Source organism: Phymastichus coffea, unplaced genomic scaffold (genome assembly GCF_024137745.1).
Source record: "Phymastichus coffea isolate CEN01 unplaced genomic scaffold, Cenicafe_Pcof_1.1 PCOF00003, whole genome shotgun sequence".
Classification (NCBI taxonomy): Eukaryota; Metazoa; Arthropoda; class Insecta; order Hymenoptera; family Eulophidae; genus Phymastichus; species Phymastichus coffea.
In genome coordinates, this window is record NW_026706814.1 from 6,970,729 (window position 1) to 6,994,593 (window position 23,865).

Here is a 23,865-nt window from a genome sequence, read left to right on the forward strand (position 1 = left end):
ACAAAGATATATCTTTACTAGAAGAATGTCTTTTGCAACTCACGCTCTTGTTCGAAACGCTGATTTGATCGCTCAATCGAGTGCTGGAGTTTGGATTCGTGTGAGAATAAGATTCGAGTAAAGAGATTACAAATCAAGAAAAACGGATCAATTAATCGAATAGAAACGGCACATGTAGTGTGCGAGAAAGAGAGAGAAAGAGAGAGAGAAAATCAAAATAAACGCGGCGGTTTATCCACGATCAAAATATTTCTGCAGACGTAGCACAGCACAGATACACATTTACATGCTCATTTTTTTTTTACCGAACATTGTCGCTGGAAAGCCTTGTAACTGGATAGTGGCCTGAGATTCTCGTTAGATAAAGACCACCTTTCGTTTGCTGAGTCGCTCGACTCGCTAATTGTGTCGGCTAATCAAATTCTCCAGTGATATTCTTTCGAATGCACTGTCTCTACAGGTTAGGTGAGAAAAAAACATGTATCTAACTAAAGGGCTGCTGATTGAAGTGATACTGATTGCTCTTTATCACGAGTCACAAGCCGCTCTTAGCTTGTTCTACCTATTCAAACTGTGTGACTATCGAATTCCTCAGCTAGCTTCTCCTTCTTGCTCGCTTATTATTCTCTATTGCAGTTTCGTGCTTACATAGATGCATTTGCCTAAATAAATGTCTGTTCATTACAATATAATATATATCATACGCATAAAAGCCAAAGTTTGATAGTCATAAGAATTACACGATGTAACATCTTGCCATTAGGTATGCACTAAGGATTGCTTTTAGCTTATGAGTGAATCCTTTAACTCGTTATGTTTTTCTGCTACATAATTGTTCGGCTACATAAATTAAAGTAAACGTAAACATAGCGTTCCACTCTATATTTAACTATGGTTGATTATTCATGAACACGAAATTAATTTAATTGAAAACCTAAAGGGTTAATAAAATAATAAATTCATGGTTCGTAAAATTACAATTTTTGTTAGAGTTCTGGTATAAAAATTTATCCCATATTAATTATTATGTTACAGAATATTGTGAGGTGTGGTGTACGCGTGTGTGTAAGTATCACGAGCTACCGAATGGACATTTTGAAACGGATATTGACGCTTCAAACAATAATTATCAATCTGGGGAGGCACAAGAGTATATTTAGGTAGACGACTATAACAGGTGGGGGAAGAAGGATAGAGCAAAGATGATCTTAAGTAACAAACTCTTTGCTTCTCTGCTCTTTTTTCGGGTGGTCTAGCATTCCTCCAAACGCGTGTGTTTTTTTTCCTCCGTTCGTTGTTCTTTTCTGTCGATGCACTACTCTTTCTACTTCAAAAACTGGTTGTACTACACCATAACCGATTACACTGTCATAGCGGTACTAACTGCAGTCACATGCTGTACCTTCCTTTCACTTCACGCACGTACACTGCCGCTTAATTACTTTTACCCTCCTTCGATCAGAATTGTTCAAACTTTGAAGTTTGATATGTTTCTTCAAAATTAATGTGCATAGACGAACGACAGTGCATTTGAAAGCTCTTTTCAAGACTAGTACCTGTGCAAAATTCATTTCAAAATTGCTCACAGAAGAACAGAAAAAGCTTCGCTTTGAAATGGCTTAGGACAACTTGAAAATGATATCTTACGATACAAATATATTCAAAAAATCATTACTAGTGATGAATCATGTGTTTATGGTTATAATCCGGAAATTAAACAACAATTTTCATAGTGAGAGCAATTTGAGTCGCCAAGACCGAAAAAGCACATAAATTCGGAACAATATCAAATAAATGCTTATTTTTTGTATTATAACGAAGTTGTGCACTACGAATATACTTTTCGAAGACAAACAATCAATAAAGTATTACATTGAGAAGTTCTAAAACAATTGCGCAATTAGCCGTGATTCATAAGTTTTTCAAGTATCATTCTAAACGTTGTGAAAATTGGAAAGACATTTTAATTTTACTTACAATACAAATATAAAACATTTTCTGACAAGTAATTCTACCCAACTATCACTCACCAATTTCAATAAAACATGGTAGAACATTAGAAAATATTAGACACAAGTTTTTTTGTATCGGCTCTAACTCATTTTAGAGGCGAAAACCACCTTTATTAAACCACAAGGAAACTAACCTACTTAGCCCTGGTAACAGCAAATTTAATTATTCATTTTCGTAAAATAATTGAATTTCAGATCATAAACCAACTAACCAACCTAACTATCTACGCTTTTACCTATCTAACCCCTAAAAATCACCCCTACGAAACCACAAGCAGACTAACCCACCTAGCCCTACAAACAGCCTTTTTAACATATTAATTCCCAGAATGACAAAATTTCATTCTTACCTTTGAATAAAATACCCTACCCTAGCCGGCGCTGCGGGGAACTCCTGTCCATTATCTACCCGCAGCAGGGCCTCTCCGTAGGCCCTTTGGCGTTGAGTCACCTTTGCCCACTCCCCGAGCAGTTCTTCTGTGCCTTAGCGGTTCACGAAGCCTCTCAGGTACTCGTGCACCTGAGACTGGAGGTCCGTTGTGGACCGCCAGGCACTCTCCACCTCGTTGATCCCCAGACGTACGTGTCTGAAGTCGAGGAGGAGAGTTGGCTGCTCCGGGATATGCGGGTGGTTGCAGATCCAGTGCGATGCCCCACAGGTTTTCCTGGGTTCTGGGCACTGGCTCGCACTGTCCGACGTCTGGGGTACACCAGACTTGAGGGTCTGCATCCCCTGGTCCACGGTGGACTTGGGACGTTTGATCCTCCTGGTCCTCCATCTGGGTACAAGTGTCCCAGGAAGCCTTCTTCTGGGCGACCCACGATGCGTCCCGAAGAACGTCCGCCACCGATGTATTGTGGCGCTTCCTTTGGGTGGCCCCCTCCAACTGAACCCTGGCGAAGCTCCGCAGATCTTCTATTACTGCGTCACATCAGGGCCCAGCTGCAGATTCAACAACATCTGCGTGACCACCTCGAAGGTCTCTACTCCACGATGATTCTCTGGTCCAACTGTAACATCCAAAACAACAAATCTCGGATGAAACTCCCTGCGCGAAGAAAAACCCTATTAAATGCCGCATCCCACCAAGTTATGTCTTCCCTCGTTATTCATTGCGAGAACGCCCAGGCCCTCGTCGATTACCTTTCCTTTCACGACGTAAGTCAGGACTTACCTTTCCTTGTCCTTTGCACGACGGGCACGGTCTTTCAAGACCTATGTCTTCCTCTAGATTCCTTTAAGGGAGAGTTTTCGCCTCTTGTTTGACCGGTGACCGTCTCTGTGACCTTTCGAGGTCGACTTCGACCTCTTTTGGTCAGGGCAGATACCAGAAAATCCGACGCCTCGGTGGAATCGTTACCTAAGATCGTGGGGGCTGCTAATTCGATCCGCTCCCTCGATAAATCCCCGTCCGGATCATCGCACGCTTTCGCGGATTCGCTCTCTTCCAACGGCTCTTCATGCGGCTCACGAGGACCGATGATGGTCGTTTCCTCGCTTCCCTTTTCCTCTCCCGGACCGTAATATGCTTTAAGGTCTTTGGCATGGAAGAGTTCGAGCAGGATCTCCAACTGATTACCAAGTCTGTACGTGTTGAAACCACAAATTTCTTCAATCAAGTATGGACCGGCGTATTTCGGCGCCAATTTGGCTGAAATGTCTTGGGCAGCCGAGGAGAGAATCTTGTTTCTCTTCCATACCCAATCTCCGAACTTAAACTCGGGTTGCCGTCGCTTTTCATCATAATAAGCCGTCTGACGCGCATCTTCCTCCTTTGACTTGGAGTTGGCCCGCTCCCATGAATTAGGGAGCATCTCCATATGTTCAGCACAATCTACTACTGCTTGACCCTCCGAACACTCAAGGGCCTGCTGATCTTGGGATCTTCTGAACGTCAAAAGAGGTAATGGCTGACGCCCAAAGATGAGCATCGCAGGATTATATCCAGTGGCGCTATGAGTTGCCGAGTTCAACGCGAAGTTGAACTCTGGCAGGTGTTTATCCCAGCTCTTATGATCACGGCTCACGTAAGACGTAATCATGGTTTTGAGCGTCCTGTTTACTCGCTCTGTGGGATTCGCTTGAGGATGATACACGAAAGTCAAGGCGCTCTGGATACCGTTCATCAGGAGGTATGAATCGACTTCCTTATTCTTGATTTCGGTTCCATTATCCGACAAGAATACCTCTGGTACGTCAAACCTAGTGACAATCCTCTCGTGTAATTCCCTTGCGATTGTCCTCCCATTGGCTTTGCGTATCGCAACGCACTCTACCCAGCGAGTAAATAAGTCTACAAAGACTAAGACGTACTCAAAACCTCGAGAGCTTTTGGGAAATGGATCGGTGATATCACCGGCCATCACCTGACAGGGTCGTGACACTTATCTACGACCCATCAGCCCGCAAGGTGCCCTTTGTTCCACCTTGCACTGTTGACATACCGAGCAACTCTTTACGTACTTCCTGACCTGATCGTACATCTTGGGCCAGTAGTACAAGCCCCTAGCTCTGGAGAACATACGCTCTCGTCCTTGATGTCCTGCTGTAGGAGCATCATGGACCTCCTGGAGCACTTGGTGTCTTTTCTCCCTAGGCACCGCAAGCTTTCACGCTTCATCTTGTCGATGGACCCTTCACCGTCCTCATCAGGCTGATAGTGATATATCCAACTGGGGTGTGAGTCGGGGTCTAGGCATACTTCCTGGTATTGTTGCAAATACCAGGCGTCAGTGGTCTCCGGCCGACTATTTATGATACTCAGTTCAATCTCCTCATCCTCGTAGGCCCTAGACAATGCGTCGGGCACCACATTGAGATCCCTCCTTCGATACTCAATATCGAAGACATTGCCTTGTAATGCTAGCGCCCGCCGTGGCAGTCTTCCCGTGAGATTTCTCATACTGTGGAGCAATTTCAGGCAACTATGATCAGTGATGACTCTCAAGTGATGCCCTTCAATGTACGGCCGGAACTTTCTAATAGCCCATACCACTGCCAAGCACTCTTTCTCGGAGACCGTATAATTCCTCTCAGCGCTGTTGAGTAATCGGCTTGCATATTCTATCACACGCTCCTCTCCATCGACATCCTGCATGAGGACTGCCCCAATCCCACTGTGACTGGTATCAGTTTGTAGTACAAACTGACCGCTAGGATCGTGCGATTGGGATATTGGAGCGGAAGCCATCGCCTCCTGCAACCTCGTGAAAGCACGCTCTTGCTTCTCCTCCCGAGAGAAACGTACATTCTTCTTTGTCAGGCGGTTTATAGGTTCAGCGATTATGGTAAAGTCGGGTATAATATGTCTATACCACGAGGTCATTCCCATGAATCGCTTCACCAGTTTAATAGTCTTGAGTGTTGGATATTCTAGTAACGGTCGTATCTTCTCGGGATCTGGTCTTACTCCGTCCTGGTTCACAAGAACTCCCAAGTACCTTACTTTCGTCTAGAAGAAGTGGCTTTTGGCTTTGGCTTTATCTAGAATTCTCTTTAATACCATTTCTAGGTGTCGCTTATGCTCCTTAAAGGACGACGATACCACAATTACGTCGTCGAGGTAAGCAAAAGGGAATGGATCCATATCCGAGCCTATCACCTTGTCCATCAACCTCTGGAAGCTCGCACCTGCGAAAGTCCAAAGGGCATTCTCTTGAATTAAAAGTGCCACAATCCAGGTACTGTAAACGCTGATATCGGACACGATTGTTCCTTTAGGGGAATCTGATGGTATGCACTTCTCAAGTCCAGCATGGATATGTACTTTGCATCCCTTATCCGTCTTAGGATGTCGTTTATATATGGTAAAGGATAGGAATTAGGTTTGGTAATTGCGTTTACCTTTTGGTAATTCACGCAAAACCTACACTTTCCATCAGCCTTCTTTATCATTACCACTGGACTTGACCATCCGCTGGTCGCTGGTTCGTTTACATCTTTTTCCAGCATATCCTTGACCAGCGCGTGCATTTCCTCTCGCACCCTATCAGAAACTAGGTAGTACTTCTGTTTGATGGGTCGAGCACCTCCAACATCTATTTCGTGCTCAACCCCCACGGGTTAAAGCCTGACCTCTGTCAGGAATCAATCTCCTAACGAGGTCTTCTATTGATATATACCTATCTTTATATACCTATCTTTATATATATACCTATCTTTTCCTCAATTCCTCAAGCTGTGTTTCCGTGGTCTCCGACAGTCCTACCAGTGCAAGAAATACCGTCCATCAATTCTAGCCATTTCCATTTTACCTGGACGTCCTTCAGCCATAATTCATCCTCATCGTGATCCAAAATTGCGTGGAACTCTCTTATAAAGTTCGCGCCTACGTAGTAGTCATTCGTGAGTAGTGGCGTAATGGCGACTCTAATTTCCCTTGTAATTCCCCCACCTAAAAGGGGAATATCACGTGACCAATTATGGGGCATGGGCGCCCATCAGTGAGCCTTGCATCACCCGCCCTCGTCACATTCAATCCCAGTCCTATCTCCGATGCTAATCTCAGCCCTAATTGAGTCATGACCGTGGATGAGGCGCCGGTATCACAGAGTGCTCTAATTTTAAAGTCATCTATGTCTACCCGCAACTACCACCTGGTTTTATCCTCTGGGTCATATCCACGAGTCGCATCTTTTCCTCAATTCGTCGTGCTTTTCAGCGGCTTCTATCCTTCCGCTGCTGCTACGACGATGGGCTTCTTTCCACTCGTGGATTACTTCGGCAGGGGAGCTTTTTGTATGGAGAGGCCCGAGCCTTTCAGGTCTTCGGGTTGCTCGATTCTCACATCAATCGAGTCTTCCCCCTCCTCCACAACTTGTATGTCACCACCTGGTTTTTCCAGGATGACCACTCTCCTATTCTGCCGAGGGCTGGCATAGGGTTCGATCGCCTTCTGCTCCGATGTACCGCTAGGTCCTGGGCTCCCTTCATGCCTTACCAGGACCTGTTTGGATCTCTGGGTCGCCGACCACTTGTTCTTTCCCCTTCGATGACTCGCGGCGCGAGGTTGAATCTACTGGAAGCGCGAAGATGACCTCTTCTCTTCGCTCTCCTTTCCGTTTCCTTTGTTGCAGTCTGGGCAGAATTTACGACTAAAGCCCAGTTTACCACAAGCAGAACACTGGAGATTCTTGGTGAAATCGTACTTCCGCCTCTTTCCTTCTCGCCGTTCGCCAGGAGACCTGGGAAAAAGAGAATTTTTCGTTCCCCTACACCATCAGCTTTTACGCTGTTCTAGAAGACTGTCTTACCTTTCTTTGGCCAATTTGCGTAAAATCCGCTCAATGCCCTCTAGACGCTTCTCCATCTTCTTATCAGAAGTGGAAGTTTACGTAGCCGATACCGGCACTTGCTCGGTAGGCCTCCCGACAGGGTTTTCCACGCTCTGTCCGCGCTGCGGATCTCCCTCCTTCTTCGCACGTGCCTTCCTTTCGTTGGCCACTGCAGCGGTTTAGGATTTGTTACCAGCCGTTCTTTTGCTCGGCTGGTAGACGTGCTGAGGGAAGATCGTTGAGTTAGGATCCACAAATACACGTGGACGACGACCGTAAGATAAGGTGTTTTGTACTTCGGTCGCCCTTCTGTTAAACTCGCGTATCGACATCAACTCGCTCCGACGCAGCTGAATTTGGATGTTTGAAAGGAGGTTTGCATGGAGTAGGTCTAATAACCTCTCCAAGGGCATTGGTGGTTCCAGTCTATTAACAAGAGTCACCAGGTTAGACACGTAGTCTCGCACTAATTTGTCCTCGCCGTGGAATCGGTTCTAAGCTTCCTGCAATAGCCTTCGTTGCTGTTGCGTACTTGTGCCGAACCATTCTCGGGCGTCGGCGACGAATTCGGCATAACTGAGCCACTGGTACTTATTTTTATCGTACCAGGTCCTCGCGTTACCTTCGATGATCTCTGAAACGGAATAAAGTACTTCTTCATCAGTCAGCCCTGCACCCACGCGCAGATCTTCCAACCTCCACAGAAACGTATTCACGCTCTGTGCCCTACTGCCTGCAAACCTCATTTTCCACCCGTGGACGATTTTCCCAACATCTCTGGTTGTGGAGAGCCGTGATAAATAGGACCGCTTCGACTTCTCTGTCGAACAGGTGCGGATCTCCCGTACTCTTTCGGATCCTCTTGACCTCATCTTCTTTGGAGGGCTTCCGGGTGTCATCCCTTTTCCTGGGTACTGGTCTTGGAGGACCTGGTGAGCTTCCTAGAATCCCAGAATCGTAGTGACAGGTGAATGTGATCTGAAAGTCCACATTACGTCTGGAGCGCGATTGAACCGAGTCGTGCTGTGGAATCAGGAATTGGTTGGATTGGCCATTTCATGCATTCCGTCTTCCAGCTCTCGTATACTTTGGCGCATGTCCTGCGCCTTGCGCACCGCCCACACTTGTATTCCCTGCAGAGTCTGAAGGGTTTCTAGAATTCGACCTACTAGCTTGCGGTTGCGTTTCAGGTACTCTATTTCCGGGAAGGCTTCGCTCAAGGATAATTCTTCCTGAGGTTCCTTCCGGGTGCAGGATTCCTGAGACCTGAGATCCGGATTGCTCCGTCTCCTCTTCCCCTCCTCCTGTTCCTAGGTGCGGAGGACCTTCTGGATGATCTCATTCTCTTCTTGGCGGCTGGCTTCACCCTCTGAGTCCTCATTCGGGCTGGCGAATGTCCTTGACATAACTGTAAAAGATATTCCCTCCCTATTGTTGAGCCTCAGGGGATGGTTGCTGTTCTCATCTGCGCTGAGGTTTTCCAACTCGTCACTGATTGTATCTAGCCACGTTTGTCGAGTGCGCCTCCTGTGCCCCGCCACTTCTTTACTGCGCGTGATCTCTTCGAAATCTGTGACGGTGTATTCTCCTATCATTTCTATCCATGCGCAGCTCTAGATCCGCCAAGTAGCGTTCGCACTGTGCGGTGGTCAGCTCTAATGCCTAATTGTCGATCTGGGCTGACAACAGAGCTATCTTGCCTCCACACACGGGTGTAGGATGCGGTCGAGGTTTAAAATTATCGACCTAATCGACCACTACCGCTTCCTATCATCTAAGGTGTGAGCAGGGTATACACTAATTAATGTAACTACCCTTAATGCCTCCTTATTATAAGGCACAAACTCGCGAGATTATAAGTGCGTGCAGTCTCCGCAAACTATCTAATAATAGTATAAAATATCCTACCTAAGGTCAGACCCTGCTGTTTGCTTGCTCCGTCTGGCTAATATTTCCTGGACTGCACGCTTGGGTCGCGCTCTCTGCTTTTATCGTTGTTTAGGTGCTTCCGACCCCCCTTTATCCACCAAAGTGTGGCTCAAACAGGCTAACACCTGATTACTCAAAACGATCTGGAATCACTTCGATCTACTAATTATTACCGCTTTCGGCCCTTTTTACTATAAATTTAATAATTTATAAAAAAAAAGTCGAAGTGATTCCGTTTTTTGCCTGCACAGGGCGTATCGCTCACAATCTCGCTCTACCACCTGCTCAAACCTTCCTAAGCGATCGCGGAATCGTCTCTCTCTCTCTCTCTCTCTCATGCGTCGATTATACCTTCGACGAACAATCCTGTTCGCACGAAACGGGTCTTAATACCAGTTGGGCGCCATTAACGGGGTGGTTATCTAGCAAAAACGAGAAATTTATTTAAGCACAAACTCCCACAATGCAGAGCTAACCGCCGCTCCGTTAAATACGTATAGTTATATTCGCGTGTATTCGCCTTTACGTCTGATGATTTCGTTTCAGTGTCTTCTTTGCAACCGAGTTGAACTCACCTTAAGTCACTTAACTTCTGACACTCGATCTCTCTTAGGTGTGACTGACTTATTGCCTAATTCGCCTATTCTCCTAGATAAAATCGTATTCAGACGTAAGCCTTTACAGATCGAATAAGCTAATCGGAAAGAAATGACGTAAACGACGGATAAAATTACCAAAGTTTAATCAATAAAAACTACAGTCCTTTATGGCCCAAAAGACTAACGCACGCGATAGGATTCATAATTATAAATTATAATTCGATGGGAGAGAGAGAGAGAGAATTCGAAAATTGCCGCGAAAACTAACGCTCGGCGCGAATACAAAAATTTAAGATCGCGATTGACAAAATACTTTCGAAAGTATTTTGTCACGCAACAGTAAGGGCGGTGCGCCTCCCTGCGGTGCAATTACGGTGATCAGCCGTAATTATTGAAGCGGAGAAATCTGCTCCTCGGATCAATCAGCTATGCTGCCTCGCTCTCGAATCTGCTGCTATCTGCTGCTACTACAATGCTGCTGCCGCTGTTAAAATGATGCTGCTTCCTCGTAACTCACGCACTTATCAAATAGTCCCAGAAAACTTTTAATTTAACGGCGAAATGCAGTGCAAAAAACCTCGGCGGTACTTTCGCGAAAGCAGCTGAGGCTTAACCGCCTATTTTCAAACTCCCGCACGCCCTCTCTCTCTTAGTCGTTCGAACTGCCACGGGAGTAAAAGAATCGCGAGCGGATCGATTAATTGAATCGACTACCGTTGCAATTTTAAAAAAATTACAATTTTATTATGAAAAAATTTTGTTCTACCTAATATTTGAGGGGGAAGAAAATTTTTTTTACCATTGTAAATATGCACAGAAGTGCATGAAATAACTGAACTTTTCAAATCTGTTGAGATTTTTTTCATACGATTTTTTTAACAAAATAGAGGCCGACAAACGATGATGAAAATTTTGGTTTTTACTCTATCAATGCAGTTGGCCTTTTTTCAATCAAACTGTGTAAATATTAGAGTAAAAATGTGATTTTTTCAGTAAAAGTGTGTTCAAATAATTCATTTTTAGTCAAAGAAACGATAGTTTATGTTAAATAGTTGAAATATTGATATTTAAACAATAGATTATTATAGCTCGCGATTAGTCGCAAAATAACAGTGTTGCCATTGAGTGCAAGGAATGAGTTTCTACGCATTTAATTTGCTTATTAGGTATTATTTCTTGCTTCTTTGGTTAAAAATAAATCATTCAGGCACATTTTTGCTGAAATAAATAAATATTTACACAGTTTGAATAAAAAAACATCAACTGCATTGATAAAGTAAAAAGCAATAGTTTCATAACCGTTTATCAGCTTCCACTTTGTTAAAAAAAATCGAATCAAAAAAACCTCAACAGATTTGAAAGTTCAGTTATTTCATGCTTTTTTGTGCACGTTAACAATGATAAAAAAAATTTCCTTCTCCCTCAAATATAAGGTTCAGATAAATTTTTTCATAATGAAATTGTAAATTTTTTAAATTTATTAATTACAAAATGAAAATGAAATATTTGAAGCAATTGCATTCTGTAGAGCATACCGAATAATAGTAAGCTACGGTATTTTCCTTATTGGTAAGAATGAAATTTTGTCATTCTTGGATTAATGTATTAAAGTCGCTGTTTCCATGGCTAGATGGGTTAGTTTGCTTGTAGTTTTGTTGAGGTGGTTTTTAGGGGTTAGAGCATAGGTGGTTAGGTTAATTATTTGACTTGTGATTTGAAATTCAATTATTTGACAAAAATAAACGAATAAAGTCGTTGTTACCAGGGCTAGGTGGGTTGTGTTAGTCTGCTTGTGGGTTGATAGGGGTGGTTTTTAGGGCCGATATAAAAAAACATGTGTCTAATATTTTCCACTGTTCTACCACTCTGCCAAATTTCATTGAAATCGGTGAGTGACAGTTGGGTAGTCATTACTACTTGTGAGTGACTTCACTTGTGAGATATTCAAAAGTATTGATTTGTATATGTAACTCAAACATAATAATAACGAATTATAACTTACAAGCATTACATAATAAATTAACTACAACTGTGGATTCATTTTCTAGACCGAAACATTATACAGGATGTCCCATTTTAAAGGAACCACCCCGAAAGTTTCGACGGTTGGCGTTGTACAAAAAAATTGTTCAGACAACAGTTGTTTGGGACAATGGGGGCAACCTTTCTGTGAAATCCGTTTTGACCTTGAGATTTATTTTCAAGATCAATTGAAGGTCAAAATCATTTTTTGAATAGGAACCCATATTTTTGATCCTGCATTCGGAAAGAGCGGAAAATTCTATGTTTAGATAACGTATTATGTGTGGGGTTCGGTTAACCCCCCCCCCCCTCGCCTAAGGTCATGTAGGGGTCAAATTTATGATTTTCTTCATCTATGCACAGGGATGATCGGGCAAGGGTAAGGTTAATTGTAAGAACCCAATAACTCCAATACCCAATAACTTGATAACCCCAATAACCCGATAACCCCAATAATTCAATAACCCCAATATCCCAAAAAAATTGTAGGGTCAAACAACAGTGACCTTGAGCTTAAACTTCAGGTTGATTTACAAAGTCGACTTCATGTATTCAAAGCCTTCATAAAGTATTATGTTGGGGGAGCGGTTTACCCCCCATCCTACCGGGGCAAGGGTGAGGTTAATAAGGTATTGATTACCCAGCCAGTGAAGGCAAGGTATCGATTACCCAGCCAATGAAGGCAAGGTATTGATTACCCAGCTAGTGAAGGTAAGGTATCGATTACCCAGCCAATGAAGGCAAGATATTGATTACCCAGCCAGTGAAGGCAAGGTATCGATTACCCGGCCACTGAAGACTAGGTATTGATTACCCAGTCAGTGAAGGCAAGGTATTTATTACCCAGCTAATGAAGGCAAGGTGGGAATGCTCAGCCGATCAAGACAAGACGTTGACTACAGATAGAGTTATGGTCAAGATTGTAACACAATCATTTATCTCATAAGATGTTCAAAAATACCCCCGTTTAAATTTATGCAGTGTTGAATTCTACGTTCAAAACTTTCAACTGTGGACATCAAAACGTGACGCGGAATAGCTCTGCAAGCTTGTATGATGCGTTGCATCATATCTTGCCGTGTTGTTGGTTGCTGTGCACAAACAACATTTTTCAAATAGCCCCATAAAAAGAAATCTGGACTTGTCAGATCTGGTGATCTTGGACACCACTCAGTAATGTCACTACCAATGCTTATTCATCGTCTTCGGTATCGTTGGTACAAGAAGTGACGAACCATCAGTGAGCGATGACACGGTGCACCATCATGTTGTAGCCATAATCGTCTTCTGGTTTTCAAGTCCACATCTTCCAATAATTCTAGTAATTCATTCTGCAGGAAATCAAGATATGCTGCGCCGTTGACATTCCCATCGAAAAAATAAGGTCCTATCAGATAACCGTTTATTATACCGCACCAAACTACGAGACTCCATCTATGCTGATTATCAACATGACGTACCCAGTGAGGGTTCTGGATAGACCAATAATGACTATTATGGCGATTGAGTTGCTCATTACCATGAAATTTAGCTTCATCCGAAAACATGACGTATCTGAAAAATTCAGGATCTTCACGAATCCTTGCTTGTGCCCAATTGCAGAATTCGAGTCTGCGGCGGAGATCGTCTGGCATCAAAGCTTGAGTCAAAGTTATGTGATACGGATGAAATCTGTACAGCCGCAAAAATCTAGCGGCTGTTGATCTTGGGATTCCAGTACGTCTCTGAATTTCACGCAACGAGATATGATGATCCAAATGAACCATTGCCAAAACGACGAGAATTCGTGGATCATCGTTGTTCGGCATCATAATGCGACGACGATTTCTGCGTATTCGGGGTCGACGTCTCTCTCTTTTCTCGATGATTCGGATTCTCACGTGGTTCGGGTAGTGAAGCCTCCCTGGGTAATTTTGGCGGTAATACCTTGCCGCAGCACGATATCGGCCTTGACATGTTCCGAGAGACAACAGAATATCAACAATTTCGTTTCTCGAATAATCCGGCATATTCCCTCCTTTTAAGTCGACTAAGAAAATTACACTTGAACTATTCGGAGAAGGACTGTTCGCGAATCACTATTGTCATAAACAATACTAAAAAAGTGTTATTAAACAATTTAGTTGAAACCCACAAAATGGAAAATGATACTTCTCATGAAGGCTTTGAATACATGAAGTCGACTTTGAAAATCAACCTGAAGTTTAAGCTCAAGGTCACTGTTGTTTGACCCTACAATTTTTTTGGGATATTGGGGTTATTGAATTATTGGGGTTATCGGGTTATTGGGGTTATCGAGTTATTGGGTATTGGAGTTGTTGGGTTATTACAATTAACCTTACCCCTGCCCGATCATCCCTGTGCATAGATGAAGAAGAATCTAAATTTGACCCCTACGTGACCTTAGGCGGGAGGGGAGGGGGTTAACCGCACACCACACATAATACGTTATCTGATCGTAGAATTTTCCGCTCTTTCCAAATCCGGGATCAAAAATATGGGTTCCTATTCTAAAATGACTGACCTTCAAATGATCTTGAAAATAAATCTCAAGGTCAAATCGGATTTCACAGAAAGGTTGCCCCCATTATCCCAAACAACTGTTGTCTGAACAATTTTTTTGTACAACGTCAACCGTCGAAAATTTCGGGGTGGTTCCTTTAAAATGGGACACCCTGTATAATGTTTCACATTATACCGGGTGTTCCAGACCATCCGTACAGCCATTTTAAAATCGAAAATTCGTGTTTTTGTGAAAAATGTTTCAGATAAAAGTCGTTTATGACAAAGGGGGCCATCTATCTGTATAATTAGTTTTGACCTTGAACATTGTTTTCAAGGTCATTTGAGGTCGAATTGTTTTTTTTAAATGGGAACCCCTATTTTTGACATCGGATTCGAAAAGAGCGGGAAATTTTACGTCCACAAAGATATTTAAAAATTTTTTTTCATGGCCTTGAGAAGGTCGATTTAAGGTCAAATGCTTGAAAAACTGCCTAAAAGCGTTTTTTTAATTTTTAAGATATCGAAAAATGACCTTTACAAAATTTGTTCAGAACAGAGTGGGCCACCCAATGCACCAAAAATCTTTGACCTTTAACCTCATTTTAAAGGTCATTTCAAGGTCGAAGTGTTATTTGTAATGGAAACCCCTCTTTTTGACCCTGGATTCGCACATAGCGCGAAATCCGACATTTGGATAAGGTATTATGTTGAGTTTCGATTGATCCACGACGTTCATCGCTAAGGTCATGTGAAATTTAGATCCAATATTATTCCCAAAACATTTACGAAAGTTTCGGGCTAAATTTATAAAATTCTACTGGGACCACGTCGTGGATCAATGGCTGGACGGATGGTCTGGAACACCCGGTATAATATGTATGAAACGGAAAGAGTGACCCAAAATTTCGCCCGTTTCGTCGACCTCGGGCATTCGATTAAAAAGTGGTCTAAATAATAGCTTATGGCGATACTTTAGAGTAGAACAAATTTCAAGTTGAGCGTAGGTTTTGTTTTGGAGATATGACGAGTCGAACCTGTTAGTTAACCTGTTCACGCCGAGATGAATCAAACATTCTTGACAATCTTGTTCATTATGTTCAAGGTTCTCAAACACGCAAAATATATTCCTATATAAAATCTTCTATTCTTTTCGAATCTGTCATTAGATATTGTTCAAGTGAGGTATAGCCGATTTTACAGAAAAAAAAACAGGATTTTTGCCGAAAATATTCGATCAATCGGTATCTTTATACTATAGAGTTAGCAAATCTTGATAGATAATCCAAAGTATTCGAACGGGAGGCCTTTGAATTAATAAGTAAATGTATATTTCTAAGAAAGATTAGGTTTGGTTATATTACTGAAATGCACATTATTTCAATAATATATAAGCCTCTTCACCACGACACGGTACTAATCCACGAAGAGGTTTGTTTTTTTTGTATTTTTTTTTTGTAATTTTTACTTGTTTTGTTGTTTTTTGTAATTTTTTTTCTTTTTTCTTTTTTTAGCCTTTTTGTATTTTTTTAAAATTCACAAATAAATTAATTTCTGAAGCGAATCTTAATAGCAAGTGTATTTAAGTATGCGAATCTACTTCTTTACGTATAGAAATAGATATGTCACAAATATCTGGATTCGGTATATGAACTCCTTCATACTGTGCGTAACCCAGATACCAAACGATTGTCATAACATGGCTGCAACAACCAACTGTCCGTGAACCACTTTCACAGGTACAGTAGTACTCCAGGATTGAATCTCTTCCAGTCTTTGCTTTATCGACTAGGATAAAAATGTGATGATATTTTCCACTACGATATCGGGATTTCATGTAAGCTTTGATAAGTAAAGGATTTTTGACATCAATCTCATATCTAGCATAGTCCAAGGTAGCTGTTCGGTGTCTCGGTGGTGGAGAAAACTTTTGTACTAAGAATATGCCTTCATTTGTATGCTCTGCATAGTATGAAGCTGCATTTCTTGTTTGATAAGGACCTAAACTTAAGTGGTACAAGTGATCTAAGGTTAGTCTAGGGAATTGCAATCTTTGATTATTCTCTTCATTATCCAATGCGGTGTACTCGATGTCAAGATAGGGAGCTTTAAGTTGAGAAAGATTAAAATCCTGAGCAATAAGTTTCAGACGGTTTGGGACGTTTACTCGTGATTTCATTATTTGAGCAATATCCTGATGAAGCTTGTCACTTAAGACAGGTTTATGAAATAAATTCAAAAGTGCAAAAGCAATTAGTAGATAGCCGAAATCATGATTTAATGTTGCATTATGGGCTGGCAAAGCAAAATATTTGAACTTTTTTTTGAGGCGGCCGAAAACTTGTTCAATAATCCAGCGACATCTTGTGACAAATCTAGACATATTTGCTTCCATCGTCTCAAGTTGGCCAAGTCCAGGGCAATGAACATTTAATTTCTTACTTTCTGTTAAAAAATGCAAAACGTCCCTAAAACCTCTGTCAACCAAAATATGATCACCTTCTGCAATCGTATGCAATTTGTCTGCGAACCTACAGAAACAATCTTCTAAAATAGTTGCATCATTATGTCGTGCGTCAAACGGACCCAGTACAAATAGAATATATCCATCAGGCGCACAAGCCACCATGGGTTTCACTAAAGGCATCTTCTTTTGTTCACTCCAAAGTTGTTTCTGTCCTGCGAAGTTAGATGATTTCTGAACTAGCCGATACGTAGCATCAAAAACAAGACATGCCTTGTCATCTGTTATATCAAATAATATTTTTGCCATTTCAGTGTTATGTGATAATAACACTGAGCGATAATTATTATTTATGAATTGGGGAACTAAGTTCTTTAGAAGATCTTCTCTGGCTAAATTCATATAATTGGCAATAGTTTGATCGCTAACTCCGAAGAGAAATGCTAGTTGATTATTAGAAAGACTTGTACGTAACTTGCACAAGAGAACCGCTATGTGTTTAGGTTGACAAGTTTTAGCATAAGAACAAATTCGTTGAAATTCTATTATACTATAAGCAAACCAATCTTTAAATATTTCATCACCAATACGATCTATTGCGTTGATGTCAAATACAGCTTTTTGAGAGCTTTTCATTTCTTGATAGTATTTGTACATTATATTAGAAACACTTTCTTGTTCCTTTTCACTGACAATTGCAGATATTTGCTTAACAAGTGGCCAATAATTAGGAATACCAATATGTGAACTACACATGCGTGAGTCTGGGAGAATCAAGAATTTGTAGTTCATAAGGAGCTCATGGGAAATCGCTTTCGGTACAGAAATCAAGTTCTGAATATTCTTACAGCCAAATGTACATCTCCCGTGAGAGCTATTGCCTCTACGATAAATTGACAAATCAGGCGTGTCTGATTCAGTTAATTGTGATATTTTCGGTTTTTTGGATATTTCATAACAACTTTTACATAGCTGACCATTTTGCGGCATATCACGTAGAACTTCTAGTTTTCGTTTCTTAGCATTTTGCGTTTGGCGTAAACAATTAATCGTCAATAATGGATTCTCTAAATGACTCATTCCATAAAACTTGTCATTTTTTGAGCGTTTTTGCTCGTTACAACCTAAGCATATTTTGAATGGCATAGTAGATGAAAAAAAAATAATTGTCTCAAAGTATATATATATAGATTTGCGCCTTCCGAGAATTGACACGTCGCAGTTTTCGGTTCAGAGGAGCCGCGAGGCCAAAAGGGGAGGATGTGCCTTTCATAGCGTTTACATTGCCCTGACTGTTTACGTTTGGTGCCCCTCAATTGGAGTCGAAGGTCAGAAACAAAACCGAGCTGAAAAACTTCGACTGTATTAAAGATTTTTTTTAAATTGATTTTGATGTAGGCGAGCCTGTTGAGCGTCTGGGCGAGCAGGAGGCGCGTCAGGTCGCCCTTGACCTACAGGGTTCGGGGCTCCTGGCGAAGCTGATCAGATGTTCTTGGCCTGGGCGAAGGAGAGCGCTGAGAAGCACTGGTTGAGGGGATAGGGAAGAAATAAATAAACACGAAGTGATTATTTAGGAAACCAAAAATCAAGTTGTTTCGCAAGAGAGCCTGCGGGTGGGTTATTACAATTCTATTGCATGCATACAATTATGTATCCTTACAATAGTTTGGATAAGATTAGATATTATTTAAGAAAACATCATATCGTGATGAAATCCTTCTAGAAAACTATGATATCCATTTGTCGAAAGGTGAAAACAACTACACTTTTTGCAAGCGATGAGTTTACATTTTCATCACTCAAACTATGTAAAGTAATATACGCAACTATTTCTTAAGAGAAGTTTTCCACCGTCGGCTCGACAGCACCTAAATTCAGCGGAGATCTGATTGTTCGCTAAACCCAGCAACTCCTAGAAATGCTTGGTATATAAATCCATCCATTTGGTATGTTTTTAGTATAAAAATACCGATTAATCAAAGATTTTTAGCAAAAATGCTAATTATTTTCTACAATACAAGTTTAACTCGTCATATCTCAAAAATAGAAACTATGCTCAACTTGACATTTCGTCTACTTTAAAGTATCCCCATAAGCTATCATTTAGTCCACTTTCGAATTGAATTCATGAGGTCGACGAAACGGGCGAAAAATTGGGTTTTTTTTGGGTCACTCTTTCCTTAAAACATTACAAAAATATAATGTTTTCAAAATTGAAAGAAAGGAAATGTAACAATCACCATTGAAGTTGAAATATGAAAGATTTATCTGATTCTCCGAATATCACAAAAACTAAATAAAGATCCATAAAATAGTTTAAATAATTCAACAAAAAAAGTTTATTCATAAATGAGCTGCAAAAGAAGCCTCTGATTCAGATTTAGGGTTTGCTAATTTAATTGAAGCCGGACATGTCCAGATACGAGGACTGTCTGAAAACTTTCCAATTCAAGCTGAAGATTAATGCTTTTTTTTATATTAGTTGGGATATACAGGGTGACCCATTTTAATCTATGGACCCGAATTGTTTCTAAACAACGACACCTGCAAAAAAATGTTTCAGACAAAAGTTGTTCAAGACAAAGGGGGCCATTTGACGGTACCATTAGTTTTGACCTTGAAGATAATTTTGAAGGTCATTTCAAGGTCAAGATGGTTTTTTCAAATGGAAACCCCTATTTTTGAGTGCGGGTTTGGAAAGAGCGGAAAATTTTAAATCAAAATTGTCTTATGCAAAAATTTTTTTTGTGATCTTGGAAAGGTCAAAAATGAAGGTCAAATGTCTGAAAAAACTATTATTCGTACTTTTTCTAAAATGACGTGGTTTTCTTGGTAATATTACCGTTCATAATGCTTGTGAAAGATCAATAAATTCTAAGGGTGTTAATTACTTTGATTAGCTTGACCTTGGCATCAATTTTTAAGGTTATTTGAAGGTCATAACGCATTTTTTGATTGGTAAACCATATTTTTGACTGCAGTCCCTGTTTTATGATATTAGGTCCTAAAAGAATGCCATATTTTTGACTGCAGTCCCTGTTTTATGATATTAGGTCCTAAAAGAATGTTACTTCTTACATGATGATAGAGATTTCTTAGTTTTTTAACCTAATCTTAAGAAGGTCATATCAAGGTCAGTTTAGGAATCTTTGTTTGATTGCTGATTCTTCTTCAGACATGAGTGGCTTTTTGTAATACAAGGAAAGCAAAACAAAAGTACTTTTATCTTACTTTTAGCATTACCCGGAAACAACGACGTGGATGTAGTAAGTTCTGTTTATCGTGAGCCCCCTAGCCTCTCACGTCGGGGTGCTAGATTATCGTGAGTCCCCTTGCCTCTCACGTCGGGGTGCCAGATTATCGTGAGTCCCCTTGCCTCTCGCGTTGGGGTGCTAGATTATCGTGAGTCCTCTTGCCTCTCTCAATGGCTGCGGTTAACCACGGATAAATTGTTCAAAGTTTTCTCCGTTGGCTCGAAGACACATGCGTACACGTCTTTCAAAACTGTCCACAGTCCTGAGCAATGTTTCTCGAGGAATGGCTGCGCAAGCTGTACGGATTCGTTCCATCATATCCTCCCTCGAGGTTGGCCGTTGTGCAAAAACAATATTTTTCACGTACCCCCACAAGAAAAAGTCGGGTGACGTGAGATCCGGCGAAGAAGCAGGCCATTCAATTGGTCCTCCTCGTCCAATCCACCTGCCATCATAACGATTATTTAAAAAGTCCTGTACAATACGTGCAAAATAAGGCGCAGCACCATCTTGTTGAAGCCACATTCTTTGTCGCGTTGCCAAGTCAACATTTTCCAAGAGACCGAGTAAATGGTCCCTTATCAACGCTAAGTAGCTATGCCTGTCAAAATTTTGATCAAAAAAGTAAGGTCCAATAAGATATCCGTTTACGATTCCGCACCAGACCATGAGACTCCATCGATTTTGATGGTCTAAATTAAGAAGTTCTTGGTTATGCGAGCACCACCAAACATTAACCTTTGAATTTATAGCTCAATTCTCTTTAGCCTGCGGGTTTGCAAGATTCGAAAAAGACGAGCTATACAAAAATAATAGGTGTTTCGTCCAGGACTAGTAGATTGGACTCCTCAGTAGGGGTCTACTAGTCCGCCCTAGACACCTTGCCACTTGATGTACAGCAGCTAGAATTATTAGAGGAACCTGCTTAATTCTTATATAGAAAAATTAAGCCCTCTAATAATTCTAGCTGCTGTACATCAAGTGGCAGCTAGAATTATTAGAGGAACCTGCTTAATTCTTATATAGAAAAATTAAGCCCTCTAATAATTCTAGCTGCTGTACATCAAGTGGCAAGGTGTCTAGGGCGGACTAGTAGACCCCTACTGAGGAGTCCAATCTACTAGTCCTGGACGAAACACCTATTATTTTTGTATAGCTCGTCTTTTTCGAATCTTGCAAACCCGCAGGCTAAAAAGAATTGAGCTATAAATTCAAAGGTTAATGTTTGGTGGTGCTCGCATAACCAAGAACTTCTTAATTTATATTATCACCGTGAGCATTAAATAAAGTAGTTTATATTTGATGGTCTAAAGCTCTAAACCAGTAAGGATTTTCGTGTGACCAATAGTGACAGTTATGTCTGTTCAGCTGACACGAACAAGGTGCCCTTCGCGAGCTCTTTCAGTTAAGGTTCTTATTGTCATATCAGAAGGGTGTCTTCTATCTGGAAAGCGTACAGCATAAAGTCTTGATGCAGCGGCGAAATTGTTGTGACATTCTCCTAAAATTAATATCATATCAACAATTTGTGTTGGTGGATAATCAGCCATATTACGAAATTTCTTCCGGATCAAGTACAAGAAGTGTGAATAGTGATTTAATAACGAGGTAGATTTCAAGGAATAAATAAAATATTACAAATAAATCAATGGCTAACATAAGCTCAATTTTTTTCAATAATACAATTAAAAGTAGTTGAAAAATGATAGTACCACGATAAATTTCGCCATCTAATGAAAATCGGTCAATCTTTGAGCTTTAATATCTCGGAGACAAAAAATAAAATTTTAAGTACGTTTTAAATCTTGAGTCAGATCCTTCAATCAGTTATTATTTTAATTCGTAATTAATAAAAAGAAATTGTATCAATAAGCTAGGGCCATTCTGTGTTAGATCTTATACATATTTATTGATACAGCAATATCAAAAATAAATCTAACAGTGGTGAACGCAGTACGAGCGTCAGACTAGAGATTAAGCGATTTTCGAGTGCATTTTAAAGAAACTTGAAACAAAAATTAGCTAGACCAGGTACTGTACTCTGAAAAAAATTCTGAAAACGAAAGGGAACTTCGAACAATTAATCCGTGGCTAATCGAACGTGAGAGGAAAGGGGAATCGAGATAATCTAGCACTCCGACGTAAGAGGCAAGGGGACTCACGATAATCTAGCACCCCGACGTGAGAGGCAAGGGGACTCACGATAATCTAGCACCCGAAAGGAAACAGAACTTACTATGTCCACGTCGTTGTTTCCGGATAACGCTAAAAGTAAGATAAAAGAACTTTTGTTTTGCTTTTCTTGTATTACAAAAAGCCACTCATGTCTGAAGAAGAATCAGCAATCAAACAAAGGTTCCTAAATTTACCTTGATATGATCTTCTTAAAGTTAGGTTAAAAAACTAAGAAATCTCTGTCATCATGTAAGAAGTTACATTCTTTTATGACCTAATATCATAAAACAGGGACTGCAGTCAAAAATATGGTTTACCAATAAAAAATGCGTTATAACCTTCAAATAACCTTGAAAATTGATGTCAAGGTCAAGCTAATCAATGTAATTAACACCCTTAGAATTTATTGATCTTTCACAAGCATTATGAACGGTAATATTACCAAGAAAACCACGTCATTTTAGAAAAAGTACGAATAATCGTTTTTTCAGACATTTGACCTTCATTTTTGACCTTCCCAAGGTCACAAAAACAATTTTTGCATAAGACAATTTTGATTTAAAATTTTCCGCTCTTCCCAAACCCGCACTCAAAAATAGGGGTTCCCATTTGAAAAAACCATCTTGACCTTGAAATGACCTTCAAAATTAACTTCAAGGTCAAAACTAATGGTACCGTCAAATGGCCCCCTCTGTCCTGACCAACTTTTGTCTGAAACATTTTTTTGCAGATGTCGTGGTTTAGAATCAATTCGGGTCCATAGATTAAAATGGGTCACCTTATATGTTTGTAGCTGCTTTGAGAAATTGTCACCAAAATTACAATCATTTTAGTCACTTGGTTTTTATTTAAGTATCATATGAATAGGTGATATAGAAAATGAGAGAATTTAAGTATCGAGCTGTTATTAATTATCTGTTTTCAAAAGGCAATACGCCTACGTAAATCAAAGAGGAGTTTAACATTATGTACGAATACTACATCATCATTTATCATCATATAATTTTGATGAAATTCTAATCAGTAATGAGGACGACTAAAAGCTTCGATGAAGTCGATACAGCTTGCAACATCGCAATTGCTAAATATTGTCGTATCTATTTAGAAAAGGCTTGACAGCGTTGCAACATAAACTTTGTCAAATTTTTAGGCTACAATAATATAATTAGGAGAGAAAATCTTTTAAGGTTGTTTTTTTCTTATACGAGAGAGGGTATTATGAGTTGACAGTTTCATAGGAAAGAATAATAGCAAGGCTAACCGTTGAATAAATGAAACGTATCTCAGTATAGAGCTCAGAATTTATTTTACTCTGTAAAATAAATTTAGAAGAATTTATTTTACTCTGTAAAATAAATTCTTCTAAATGTTACTAAGCAAATCATTTCCCACAGATATAAAAAAGTGACTTAGCCATTATGTTTGCCATGTAGAGAAACCCCTAGATTTTCAGATCTCTAGTCCCCAATGGGGCAAAATTGAACGAAATTTTGAATTTTGGAATTTTTAAAAGAACAAAATTTTTAATATAAATGTTGTAGGGTTAACAAATACCTCTGAATTTTTTTAGATCTTTCTAGTTATATTTTACGTAGAATACGATGGTGCACACTAAACAAGATTTCTTGTCTAAA

At 40.4% G+C, this 23,865-nt stretch overlaps 1 protein-coding gene across 1 annotated transcript in view; it reads left to right on the plus strand.

Moving 5' to 3' along the window:
- LOC131666139 (5'-AMP-activated protein kinase subunit gamma-2) overlaps positions 1-23,865 on the plus strand; it is a 1,183,314-nt gene that overhangs the window by 398,967 nt on the left and 760,482 nt on the right. The window lies entirely within an intron of this gene.